The 14,778-nt window shown below is 41.4% G+C and overlaps 1 protein-coding gene across 1 annotated transcript in view; it reads left to right on the forward strand.

Annotated features, from left to right (window-relative positions):
- Positions 1 to 14,778, forward strand: part of MRPS28 (mitochondrial ribosomal protein S28) — a 1,287,728-nt gene that overhangs the window by 791,179 nt on the left and 481,771 nt on the right. The gene's annotated exons all lie outside the window — the stretch shown is intronic.

Here is a 14,778-nt window from a genome sequence, read left to right on the forward strand (position 1 = left end):
GAATCTGTCCCTCCAGCATGTCCTATTTATGTCAGTGCTGAGGTTCAAGTCTCTCGAGCGCGTAGCTCGATGGGATTTGGATTTTCTGAGGTGCAGCATGTCCATTAATTCCGGGTTGGACATGGCTTTATACGTCAGACACAGATCGGCTCTGAGCAGGCGGTATACCACTGAGTAGAGCTGGAGTTTCTTTAACCGGGCAGCATATGGCAACTGTTTGAGCCCTTTGATCCTCTTGGTGAGGTACTTTTGGGGTCTTTCCAGTTGCTGCAGGTGTCTGGTAAGGTACATCCCAAAAGGGGCATTGTACTCAATTATGGGCCTGATGAGGGATGAGTAAAGAGGCACAATGACCTCCCCTGATCTAGATGTGAATCCCTTCATGATTAGGTGGGCTATATAAAATGTTTTTCTAACCACTTTGGCCACGTGGTTGTCAAATGAGAGATTGCCATCAGCTTGGGTGCCCAGGTCCCTAATTACTTCTTCTGTACTTAATGGATTACCACCTATGTGGTAATTTGTGGGCACTTTGTTTTTGCCAAAGGGAATGACTATACACTTTTTGGCATTTAGCTTGAGGCCATGGCTCTAGCACCAGTTGTCTGTTTCTATGAGGCCCTTTTGGTGGATGCTTGTGTCGGCTGGAGAGTCGATTATGGCACTCAGTTTGCAGTCATCTGCAAACTTGGTCAGCCACAGTCATTCTGTGTTGGCCTGTACCTCCGAGAAATATATACCGAACAAAAGAGGTCCCAGGACTGAGCCTTGTGGGACGCCACTTGTAACTGGTATGGAGTCTGACATGGCTCCAGAAATTCTAAACATGTGGGTTCTGTCCTTGAGCCAGTTTGCAACCCATCTAGTGACATAGGGGTTTATATTTAAGCTGGTGAGCTTATCTATAATGCCCGAGTGGGGTATTGTATCGAAGGCTTTTGCGAGGTCCAGGTAGGCTGTGTGGACCACCTTCCCCTCGTCAATGGCCTTGGTGACTGTTTCAAAGAAATCGACCAGGTTTAAGAGGCAGGATCTGCCCTTAACAAAGCCGAACTGGGTAGGATCCAGTGTCTGTAGGTCCCCAATATCCTTATTTATGAGGTCCATGATGATCCTTTCCATAGCTTTGCAGACCAAGCTAGTCAGGCTTATGGGGCAATAGTTTCCAGGATCCGTTGAGGCGCCACCTTTGTGGAGAGGGACCACTGTTGCTATACGCCACTCTTTGGGTACATATCCTGAAGTAAGGCTGAGATTGAACAGTAGTTTTATGTTTGGGTTTAGCTCTTCTTGGAGTTCATGTAGGAAGCAGCCTGGGACACCGTCTTGTCCTGTTGATGCTGTGTTTTTTGCTTTGGAGAGGGCGGCTCTTAACTGAGCATCTGAGATGTCAGGGGGGCAGCACTCTGCTGGGATGGATATTTGCCCTTTTGGTGGGGAGGGGGGGAGTTTGTGCTGAACCTGTCAGCTAGGATGTTGGCAATGTCTGTGGGTTCAGTGTATTTTTTGTCATTTTGGACTAATTCTGAGCATATCTGGGAATTCCCACCCAGGTTCCTAACATAACTAAAGAAAGCCTTGTGATTATCCTTAGTGTCCTCTGCAGTTTTTCTCTCAAAGCTGGCCTTGGACGATTTTATGAGTGCCTGTAGTTTTTTGCTAATACTGATCAGAGATGCCTTCCCTTTTTGGGATTTTGCTCTATCATGTAGTAGCTTCCTCCTTGTATTGTATAGTTTGTTTATGGCTGGGGGTCCACCAGACAGGACGTCTGCCTTTGGAGGATTGGGTCTTGGTTTTATTTGGGATTGCATGATCCATGCATTCTTGAAGGTGTTCATAGAATGCGTTTATAAAGGATTCTGCGGTCTGGGCCGTATTTTCCACAGGCCCAGGGGCTTTGAAGGATTCCACCTTGGTTTTCAGGAGTGTGAAATTTGCTTTAGAGAAGTTTTTCACTGTGGTTTTCTGGGCAGTGGGTGGGGTCGGGATGTGAAATATGCAGTGAGATTAGTTTATGGTCTGATCTTACCAGTGAGGGATACACTTCTGGTCTGGAGCATAGAGTCCCCATGTTGGTGATGATCAGGTCCAGTATGTTTTCCCCTCTTGTGGGAGTGGTAACAAGTTGTTCCATAGCATTTGAGTTTATAAATTGTAGGAACCTTTGGGCTAGGGTGTTGGAGCTAGAGTAATGCTCCCAGTCTATGTTTGGGTAGTTGAAGTCGCCCAGTATAATGGTGTTTGGAGAGACCTTTATATTTTCCAGTGTTCTCAGGAAGGCTGAGTGGGGTTCCTGGGTTTGGTAGGGTGGTCTGTAGCAGGCTATAAACTGGAAGGCAGTTTTACCCACTGTTAGTTGCACATCGATAGTCTCTGATGCTTCGTGCATCAGAGACTATACATGTGAGAATATCCTTACAAGAGGAGAACCTGTTGAAGTTGAAATATGACTGATAACTGCACTATGTCCTCTCCGACCCTGTTAAGATCTGCCTAGTATGAGGTATGGGAGTGTAGGTGGAGTGCGATGTAAGCTGAGTGAGTGTGGTAATCAGTAAGTAGCCTCAGATTTATGTTGCAGATGAATTAGAATCAAACTTGTCATAATGCTTCAACAGATATTATGCACATCATAATGCTTTAAAAATATTTTACAAATTTCCTTTCAAACACTGATTTTTAAAATGTACTTAAAATGAGGTTCTGAAATACTTACTGCTTAGTTGAGTTTTAAAAGTCCATGTTCATTTGTGTCTGTAGTTGTCCTGTTTCACATTTTAACTGTATGAATTCACTAGATCATTCCTCCTTTTGTGAAACAGATGGAAAGGATAAGGTGGTTTCAGGTTCCAAAATCAAGGAGGAGAAGGAGAGTGAACTAGCTTTAAACCATAAGTTCATGTTGTTTTCAAGGCGAAAGGTGATAGGCTGATATTACGTAACTTTCTTGTCTGATATGATTGCATCTGTATTCTTTAACCTTCAGGACTTGATGATCTTCAGTTCCTAACTGCTCCTCTCTACCCGTAGTACTTATTATAACTCCTATCTTCCCCAGATCTCTATTGCCATTCGATGAGCACACATCAGGGAAGTGGCCCCCAAAATACGTTTGTGTGTTTCAACTGTATATTTACCTTTATTTGTATATTTTCTCGCTCTTACTCATGAAACTTTTGATTCCTTACCATTCCATTGACTTTCAGGCTAGATCCAACCATTTCTATTTAATTTTCCTCTCAAAGTAGTACTTCAACTCTCCTTTAGATAGTAACTTAGTAGTCATGCCATCTTTGTCACAAGCATTGCTTTATGCAGGTATACGTTCTGTGATTTCTAACTGTTTGGTTTTTCATTGAGACTTGTTGGAAATGGAAGGTAAAACCCGGTGGATTTAAGAAATGCCAGTCTTAGGAGCACAACATGGTCATGTGATACGCGTTGTATGATATTTGCCTTGGACAAGCTCATTTGAAAACCAGCTGTAACGTGTGAAGCTTTTGATAAAAGAATGATGACTGATAGAAAAAAAAAGGTAATATTGAAGATTTGGTGCTGGGGTAGGAACTGCTTTAGATTAACCCCCCCCCCCCACCCATCTGTGAATTATAGAGAAGACCATACTAAAGCAAAGGACAAGACTGGGGACAAAGAACCTCATAAAACAGAGGGAGAATAAGGATAAGCCTTGCTCCTTTAGAAATATTCCCCCTCCTTCTCCAAGACGTCCAGGTACAAGATTGTGATTCTGGTTCTATTTCTGGCATTGGCATCTCTTATTTGGTTTTGAGTGTGGTAGAGGACTGCCCTCATAGACTTTCTTAACAAATTAGTGTCTCTGCCATCAAAGGTGGTATTGTATGTGTTTATATTCACCAGTCCTTCATGCATCGTCATTCTGTACTTTGTCATTGACCATTAATTCGGACTACAGGAAGATGATGAGAGCCTTGAGACAGGATCAGATATATATGGGCCTAGTCCTTTCTCCTCTGGTTATAAGCTTGATTGAGATATTGTTTATCCATCTTTTCCACTGCTTCCTCACTGACCCATTCCTCAACACAGGTTGCTCTGAGGCTTATCAGTAGTCTGTAGGTAATGCCCAGTTCATCAGTGATAGAGGCAGCAACTTTAGGTGTGGACCATGGCCGTCTTCCATAATGTAGGCATTAGTTATGCCTGCAACGATGAAAGCCAGTCCATAGTGTGGATGGATAAAGCTCCAACTACAGCGAGGGTGACCTGGGTACATTTAGCAACTCAAGTCTGAGGTGCTGCATGAGAAGAATAGGTTTGCCTGTCCTGGAGGATAGGACACCAGGCATAGATCCCTGGTTGTGTCTTAAACAGAAATTGGGAGAGAGACATTGGCTGAGTCTTCATGCGACGTGGAACAGCTCCCCATTGTCCCCACTGCCCATCTACCCATCAGACTTAGCTGCTCATGTGGGAGAAGCAATGGGAGGTTAGGGCTTAAAGTACCACTCTGCAGCAATGTGATGCTGCACTGGGATGCCTTGAACTCCTCATTGGCTCTAAGCTTGCGACAGAGTAAGTCCATTCATAAAATTACACAATGATACTGCTGTACACAACACACAGGCAGCATTAACCATGCGCATATCACCTTACATGGACTTTATGCAGCATGGTTAAGATTGTGTATTTAGCTGGAAAGCTCCAAAGCTAAAATAAATAAATAAATAAATAAATAAATAAATAAAAATAGATTACCAACCTTCTGCTTTAAAACTTTGTGGCAAGGTTTATTCTTAGTGAAAGTATATTTTTTCTTTTTTTTTATACAGTTTCTCCCTTTTCTTTTCTCACACCCTGTTGCCCAAATGTGTGAACTACGTTTGCTTAGGGAGAGAAAGTGAAGACATTCCACCCTTTCACATTATCAAGATGTGATGTGTGACCCAGAACTGCCTCCATCTCTGCTTTCATGTGTTCAGAGTACCCATGAGCTCCAATGCAGTTAATTTAAACTGTTTTTCTTTTCTTATTTTTACCTGCTCATTTTGTCAGAAAAACATCATATCTGGTAGTCAGAACACAGTAGTAGTACTATATGGCACAATAATGTCACTAACAATATAGGTGATATAGTTGCACTCTGTCTTTTATGGCTCAGGTGCTGGAGGGGATTGCTAGGCGAGGGTGGGAATGAGCAGCCAGCAATGGCCAACCTATACTGGGGGACTGCACTGTCATCATGTAATGGAGACGGTGCATACCATACAGCATGTGGGCCAGGGATTTATGCATTGCTTTGCCAAGAAATGTTCACATGGTAAACTTCATGGAATGTGTGTACGAATGAGCACACTTACAGAGGAAAACGTAGCAGGTCCTCACATGTATGCACTTCTGACAAAAGGGAAAGAGTAAGGCCATACCAGTAAAAACCCTGATGGCTGCCTAGATCACAGCCTCACGCTGTTGTCTCTCACCTGATGGTGGACTGATCAATCACAAAAGGGCTTATAGGTGAAAAGCAGTGGGAAAACATAATACAAAAAATGCCATAATATCTGTTATTTTGTTACATATACTCCTGCACTAAGTATTGTAATTTTGTATCTTGTAGTTTCAGGTTATTATTTAAGGAAGTTGAATTACTGGGGCTGTTTTGCTTGAGGAGGTCAGTGAGAAGTGTTTAACTTATAGGTCCATAGGTAGCTATTAAGGATGTGGGGTGAGCGACCATTGAGGAGCTTAGCCTAATTTCTCCAAAGCATTGTGTGGTTAAATGACTCACTCCGTCACACAGTAGGCATATGGAGGATGAGAGAATAAAACCCTGCACAACAGGAAGCATTTAATTAACAAATCATAGCCTTAATTCAGTATACTGACTGCCAGACACTGTTTTTGCTTTTTATATTGATTCATTTGTTGATGAACTGACAAGGTTCAACTTGCTGAATAAGGTAGAATTTCACCTGTGGATATTGACTCAGAGTGTTATATGTTGTAAGGTATTTGTCTGTAAGACCTAGCAATAGGTGGATGAAAGAGTTGCGGAAAACTTGTGATAAATGTTCATAGAGGAAGTGGGTCAAAACGGTAGTTAAGGCACAAAAGAGCTGCAGATGTCCATTGTTGTATAGTGGTGTGTGTGTGTGTGGAATGCATTCATGTAAATTATCAGAAGCAGGAGACCGCAAAAGGGAGACAGTAGTTGAACAGAGGGAAGTGCAGAAACAAAATACAGTAGTAAATAGTATAGAAAAAGAGTTCAGACGTGGTTAAAAAAGAAGAGAAGGATTAATGAAAATAAATGTAACATGGATTTGACAGTGAGAAAACATGGGGGGGGGGTGGATGTTTAAGGATTTTCTAAGAGGTAATTCAGCAAATCCAGGAGGTAGGGTGTATTGGCTGTATTTATGACAAGTGAAGAAGGTATTAAGGAAAGTAATGTGTGGTAACAGTTTGAATAAAGAGAGGGAGGTTAAGGTTGGTTGAGAAGTAAGTGAAGGGGGATGATTATGTATGTATGTATATCGGGTTGGAGGAAAGTATATGGGATTAGGAAGATGATGAGAAATAATTAGGAGAATGAAATGGATTTAAGGGGAATGTACAGAAATAACTGATGTAGGAATGTTAGACGGGGCTCTGTATGATATTAATTGAGGGTATTACACAGGTGGTAGAAGGCGCTAAAAAAACTTTAAGAGGCGGTTGGAAGGGAATGTGTGTTGAAGATTTGTTAAGCATGGAGCAGAAATGATACATATATATTTTTTGGGAGAGTAGATGGGTAAATAGATTATGTGGTGAAGTAAAGGAAAATTGGAGGAGAATGTTCAGGGAAAGGGTAGTGGGAGCATACAAATTTCCTAAGCAAGTAAATGAGAGCTGTGCCAGGGCTGGGTTGTCATCCTCTATATTCCTTAAACATTTTTGATTGTTTAATATGTACACATTACTTATTTGGAAATCTGATCATGCTCTCACCAAAGAGTCCAAATACAACAGATTTTGGGAAGGTAGTCATACAGGCCATGTTATATTCACCCCTTTCTCTCTCTCAGATTTTATTCTTCTATAGTTTGTTTTCTGCTGCTTAGAAGTGTTTTCTCATTGTTGTAGCTACTCAACAGTGCACTTCAGAATAAACTGTAATGTAGTATTTTCAGCGTAATTTTAAAATATCCATTCCTTTCCCAAAGTTGTTAAAGAACAAAATTTACAAACAGCGATGTGCATTTTGAGATGAAGTGCATGTATTTTGGATGTATAGCCACATAAGCCACGTTAACAAACTGTACTATACTTCACTCTTTTTATAAGGGAAGCTGGTAGCCCCCAACCTCATCGAATTACTATTAATCAAACTCACTTAAGCGAAAGCTATTTCAGCGAACAATCATTCCAGTGGAAATTCTCCAAGAGAAAGAAACTAGTGGGCCAGCTACCGACCGTAACAAACACTACACAATTTAAAACTCAGCAAACTGGGAGGCTTCACCCCCCCACACCCCCCTAATTAAATATACCAACTCCAAGATCAGACTATAGTGGGGAAAAGGGCAAATTCCTGATGATGGCCAACTACTTCTTTTCCCTGAGAAAAAAATTCACTGAAACGATCGTTCACTGAAATGAACTTTCACTTAAGTGAGTTCAATTAATAGTCTTTTGATGAATAAACTTTTCGGCAAAGTGAGATAAACCCGTTCTGAAGAGGCCAAAAAAAAATTAACAAAGGCTCCAGCATTCCTTTTAGTCAGAATTAATGGAAAATCTTTTTTGTTTCTTTGGAGATACATGAAGTATAATTTGCTTTGGTCTGAATTTGCCTAGTTGGAGCAATGTTATTAAGAATTCTAAGGAACATTTCATTTAAATATTCCACAGCTGACTCTAGGGGCAGGTTCTTAAGCAGAGTCCATCTACATTGTTTCAGGGTCGCTATAAGTGTATGGGAATTGAAGTTTTTCATATTGCGGATTTGGGAGTACTTTAGTTGTTTGGGTGGATTGAGACCGTTCCTGAGTAGGTAGGTTGGTATATGATCACTAAGGCTGTCAAGCAGACAGCCAAAGTGTAGGGATTGTGAGGGTTTGTTAGTAAGTATCCAGTCTAGGAGTATGCTTGTTTGATCTTGTGTCTATTTTGGTGGGGATTTGAATTATTTGCGAGAAGCCGTAGAGGTTCATAGGTATTTACTAGGCTAATGGCCCTGGAGCCTTTACAAGCCTAGCCCATAGGATTACCCTGGCATTGTGCCACCCGACCTTTGTTCCCAGTGCCTCTGTCGAGTAGAGCCACTGGAGTGATCCTCGGGGTGAATTTTCTATTTCCCATCCACTCATCAAGATTTCTATTGAATAGGGCCAGTGAGGTGCTCTGTTTGTCATGTATGGGAAGTCTATTCCATAGCATGAGCAAGTCTCTTAGTTATGAACCTGTCCCTCCAGCTTGTTCTCTTGATTGTGGTAATGAGGTTGAGGTCTCTGGAGCATGTGGTTCGGAGGTATTGGGATTTCTTTAGATGTAGCATTTCTAACAGAGCTGGGTCAGACATGGCTTTGTAAGTCAAGCAGAGATCGCCTCTAAGTAGGCGATATGAGACAAAGAATTCATGGGAGTTTTTTGAGTCTGTCCATGTAGGACAAGTGTTTAAGGCCTAGGATCCTCTTTGTGAGGTACTTTTGTGGCCTCTCCAATTGTTGCAGATGTCTAGTGAGGTACATGTCAAATGGGACATTGTACTCGATGATTGGCCTAATGAGGGAAGAGTAGAGGGAGATAATGACCTCTTTCTTCCTGGATGCAAAACCCTTAATAATGAGATGTGCCACATAGAAGGACTTTCTGACCACAGTGGCAATGTGGTGTTCAGAAGAGAGCTTGCTGTCAGCCTGTGTTCCCAGATCTCTTATAACACCTTCTGTGTTCAGTGGACTACCGTCGATGTGGTAATAGACAGTGTTTGGGAATTGCATGAGTATCAGTCTGTTTTAAAGTCTCCCATAATGATGGTCACTTGATTAATGGTGTTAGATATACAGTTAGGGATGTGCTCTAGGATGGAGAGATTATTATCTGAAGTATAGCAAGCTGTGATTCCTAGGTGTTTCTTTGAGTTAATTTGAAGTTTGGATAAATGTTTTTCAGCATTGTTAGAATTTGGCAGAGATTTGTTTAGTGGTTGCAACGTGAGGTTATTTTTGTACAATATAGCTACTGCTCCACTTCCTTTACCTATCCTGTCAGCCTTAAGAATACTGTAGCCTGGGGGAAGATCTTATTGTTTATTATGTGTGTTTAGAGTCATGTTTTGGTTAGGATGGCAATATCTGGTGCGTAGGGTGAAAGAGCGGCATGTAGTTTTCGTTAACCTTGTTGAGTCTTAGAAAACTTGCTTATTTATGCAGTCTTTTCCCAGTTGTCAGACGCATTAACAAAAGTATCTTCCTTCCAATATCATCTGGTATTCCAGATAAATATGCAAAAATCCTTCCTCACTCCATCACACAGAATTGTGTTTCTAGGTTGCCTGATAGACTGTCTCTCAAAAGGATTTCCCCTCTCAAGAGAAGGTAGATTTGTATGTGGAAGTTTTCCTGAACACTTCTCACTAGTCTCAAGCTACTCTTTGAGGATAGGATGGTAGGTCTTATGGCTTCTATAATTCTCATGATTCCCTTTGCCTGGCTGCATATGAGAAATATTCAGTGGTACCCCATAAACATGAGAACCCAACATTCTCATCCCTTGGAGTTTCAGATTCCAATCTTGGGCTTCATTAAGTCAGACCTGCATTGGTGGTGGGATCAGATGGCTCACAATCCTGGCTTCCCTTTTTCTCTACTTACCCTACCATAATCTTTACTGACAGATTCCTCTCATTTTGCACATGGAGAAGTTTCAGTGGGCTAAAAGTGCAAGGACTGTAAGTTTAGACAGATCATATCACATCAATATCAAATAAATGTTGGCTGTGGTCTGTGCTATAAAGTCTCTGCATCATCTCTGGGACATAGGTCCCCAACAGATCATGCCAGACAATAACACAGTGAAGTGGTACATAAATGGGGGACACCAGGTCATACCATATGTGCCAGCTGACACTGATAGCTCTGCAACTTTTCTTAACTCTTCAAGCTTCTTGCATACCGTCAGAGCAAAACAGAGCGGCAGGCTAAACAGGTGCTGGGCAGACTGTCACACATGGTAACTCAATGAAGAGGTCTTCCAGGAGTTGATCCAGATGGGGAAATCCTCAAGTGGATCAGTAATTTCCTTTCAAAACAGTTCCTTTTCCAGGATTCTGTGTAAGCAGGCCTTGAAAACAGATGATCTTTTATTTCCTTGGTCATGGATGTTTCTGTATGCATTTGCTCCCTTTCCAATGATTTCCAGGGTAATTATGAAGACCGTGAAAAGCTCTCCAAAATTCATTGTGGTGACTCCTTTCTTTCCCAGACAAAATTGGTAATCTCTTTTTATGAAGTTGGCCAGGGTCAATTACTACAAGATTCCTCACAGAGTGGATCTTCTCACACAAGACAAGAGGAGTTTGGTACACCCTAACATCATAACATCAAACAACTTCACTGACTGCTTGGAAGATTCAATTTTGATATATTTTAGGCACCTCTTTCATGAGCATATGCAACAGTTACTAAAGGAAAGAAAAAAGCCCACTACTGCAAAATCATATATTGGCCAGTGGAATAGATGTTTAGTTGGTGCCTAGCCAACGATAAAGGACCTATCAGGGATTTTGCCCTACTGGTGCATAAATATTTGTGCACGTTAATATCTTCTGGCCTCTGTTATGCCTCTGTAAAGGTACATCATGTGGCCATTTCAGCCTGTCTGCCTGTGAATCCCTCCTCCATTTCATCTCTGTTTACTTTCAGTTTCCAAAAGGTGTTTTAATTACACCTGAGACTTCCTTGTAGACAGGTTCCTCCTCCTTGCTATCTCAGTTATGTGCTAGAACAACTGTCACACTTTGAACCTGCCAGTCAGACTGCTGTAAAGCTCATTACCTGGAAAACTGCTCTTCTGATTGTTCTGATATCTGCAAGAAGAGTATTTGAGTTGCAATCTCTCATGGAAGACGAACCCTATCTGGTTTCCCATAGAGATAGGGTCACTCTGCATAAAAAGCCCTCATTTATGCCACAAGTTGTTTCAAAGTTTACATTGAATCAAGCCATATATATCTCTGTTTTCTATCCAAATAAAAAAAAAAAAAAAGGAGGAGAAAAGATTCTACGCAGACTGGATGTGCATAGGCAACTTAGGTACTATATACTGACAGAATAAAGTCCTTTAGTAAAGCCAGTCAGCTGTTTGTTTCCTATTCTGAGACTAAGAAACATCAACCAGTGTCTAAACAGACTATTTTCAGGTGGCTGTCCTCTGCTATTATTTTTTGTTACTTTAACCATGGAAAATCCATTCCAGTGATAAGGTGCACTCTGCTAGATTCTACGATGGCATACAGGAAAGGGATGGACTCTAGAAGCATTCTAGATGCAGCAGTTTGGTCCTCCATCAAAAGTGCAACAGACTTTTATTTCTTTTCCAGATCTGGAACAGGCTTTCGTACAATCATTCCCCAGGGACTAATAGCACCCTTAAACCTTCCTCCTCCCAAGTTGGATATGGTAGTCTACCCATAGGCTACTGCAGCAGTGAGAATGTTGAAAAAAGTACAGCTGTGTAAGTTGCACTTACCTGTATTAGCAGATGTTCAAATTCTTTGCTCCCACATCTACCCACCTTGTTTATAGTTCTTGTGGGATATAAGAGTGAATTTTTTCTTTCTTATTTATATCTTCATTTGTTCAGGATGAGTTCCCCGTTTTTTGTTTGGGGGCAAGAAAATCATGAAGACACTCACTCTATATATAGCTTCCTCCAAACAGGGCTCAGCCTGTAAGCAGCCAAACTTTGACAGTGTGTAAGGGGATGAAAGGTTTTGGAAGATGTCTTATTGCTCTATCCTTGGCAAGATAGTAACCCATTAGGCTACTGCAGCAGTGAAGAATTCAAACATCTACTGGTAGAGGTAAGTGCAACTTACCCAGCTGTACTTTCTCCCTGAAACTATTTGGCCCACAGAACAATCCTGTTCCTAATGTAAAAAGTCTAGACTCAGTAATGTATCTTGTACAATAAAGCATACAAAAACAGTCATTCAGGGAACAATATCTTAGCCAAAACATTGTCAGAAAGTAACATGTCTGCAGGCACCAGACAGTAGAGTAACACTAGGAAAAAACATCTTAATCCCCAGGCTAGACTGTGGTCTTCCCCTCTCATTGCCTCACTTCTGTCACGAAAACTCAACTGCCCAATCTGCTTCTTTACCCTTCTAGCCTACCCTAGAAAGCATCACTATGATCTCTACAATTCATATGGAATAATATATGGCACTTTCAGTGACTGCCAATAATGTGAAACCCAGTAGCCATAAGTGACTTTCAGAGGTACACAGAATTTTTTTTTCTGGGGACAAGTATCCCTCTGCTGCCTTTGCAGGGGGAAGACCCCATACATCCCCCCCAGCATGTATGTGCTCACACTGCAGTTGGCATACATGCAAACATAGTGATAGTGCAAATAATTGCTGAAATGCACATTAATCTATCAGCATTCACAGAACTGGCAGTCATTCATACAGATGTCAGGTTATCATCTTCATAGGTTGGTACTAGGCTATCAGCCCTAGGGCCTATACAAGCCTAGCCATACCAATTCCCTGGATATTTCTTCCCACACTATTTACTTCCCTGGACCCCTGTCTAGCAGGGCGACTGACGTGATCCCCGGGGTGAATTTCCTTTCTCCCATCCAATCGTCAAGGTTCCTTTTGAAGAGGACCAAAGAGGCACTCTGCTTGACATGTATGGGCAATCTATTCCAGAGTCTGGGGAGTCTCTGGGTCAGGAACCTATCCCTCCAGCATGTTTTGTTTATTGTGATGACAAGGTTTAGATCCCTGGAGCATGTGGCTCTGAGGGATTGGGATTTCTTTAAGTGTAGCATGTCCAACAACTCTGGGTTTGACATGGCCTTGTATGTTAAGCAAAGATCGCCTCTGAGTAGACGATATGCGACAGAGTATAGCTGGAGTTTTTTAAGGCAGTCAGCATAGGGCATCTGCTTTAGGCCTGTGATTTTTTTAGTGAGGTATTTCTGTGGCCTTTCCAGTTGTTGCAGATGTCTTGAGAGGTACATACCAATCTGTTGTATGAAGTCAAGTAGTTTCCTATTACTAGCAGGTTAACCCATTTATTAAGCATATTGCTTTTTAATTGTTAGGCTAGACTACTGTCCACTGTTGAAATCAAAATTGTCAGTTAGCATACCTCTGAATTTTCCCTGATATTTATGCCGTTTCTCATATAATGTTTGATTTTCTGGAAATTGCTGATTGCAGTGAGTCAGTAATGCAAGACATTTATATTTCTTAATCTTCATAAAACATGTTGATACATAATCTGTTCTATTAACTTTCTAAGGGAATTAGAAGAATTACAAATAATGTCTGATTCTGGGCCTTTGATTCCACCCCCACCCCCACCCCCCCCGCCAATTATTTCGGCTTTGTCCAGAATTCTTGACCAGAGATATTTAGAGCACTGTGTCTCTGGAAATTATTTGACTGTTCTCCCAGAAGTAATAACAGTGAAGCTATAATACTTCATTCTGGTTTATCAATAGGCAAATAAGCCTTTTCCAGAAATAGGCCTGCCTTATGGAACAAAACTCAATTTTATGTTAGAAATGTACAAAGCCTAAAAATCCTTCACAAGGAAAACAAACATGTATGCTTTAGAAGTACTGGTTAAGCTATGTTGTGTCAGTCTGACATGGCTTCCAGTAATGTGGTTAAATTGCCATACTTATACCACTGAGTGGTACATGAGGGTGCTCATATGCCAGAATAATCCTATGGCTAGGCTTGTAAAGGCCTCAGGCCCATTAGCCTAGTACACACCTATGAACTGAGCTCCAAGTCTTAAGACTTGTAAATAGTGTTGTCTTTCTTGTAAATATGTATAGGTAAAAAAACGTGTAGAATTGAGCAGAACTACTGTTATCGTATTTTTTTGTTAGTTTGTGTTCAGTTTCCTGCATGTGCTTTTCCACTATAATAATTGTTTCTGGTTTACAGTTGTTGCACTGTGTTGCATATATTCTCTTCAACAAAGCCCAGGTTGTGGCCGAAAATAAATGATCTGTCCGGTCACCCACCGAATTAACAAATATCAATAAAGAAAACAAGTATATAAATAAATAGCAAGTGTAAGGGAGCATGCACTCACAAGGGAAAGGCATTCTGAGTCTTTGTGGTGACATGGATAACTCATTACCTCTGTCACCCGGCGGTAGGTTTAGGACCAGTACAAAAAAAGTGTCAGAGAATACAAAATACTCTCTTTGAATGCTGGTATAAGCCCCCCCACACACACACACATTAGATGGCCATGGCTGTCATACACCTAGTGTGTAACTCCCCTAAGGAGGAAACAGGCTGAAGTCTAGCATGGGGAGGGACTGATGGTTGGTAGACATTGTGCCAAAGAGAACTTGGAAAAAATCCTTACCTGTCTGTTGCAGAAATAATCATCTCTAACCTTCCTTAAATGGCTCTGAATTAATGGCATTCATAAGTCTGTTAGGGAAATTGTTCTTAATGGGAAATGGCACTCGGCAAACCAGTTAGTGCAACTTGGTGCATCGTCTCGTCCATTGACTAGGTTGCAGTTAGAGCATTTGATATCCAAA

Source organism: Protopterus annectens, chromosome 3.part0 (genome assembly GCF_019279795.1).
Source record: "Protopterus annectens isolate FY-2018-M chromosome 3.part0, PAN1.0, whole genome shotgun sequence".
NCBI classification, from domain to species: Eukaryota; Metazoa; Chordata; order Ceratodontiformes; family Protopteridae; genus Protopterus; species Protopterus annectens.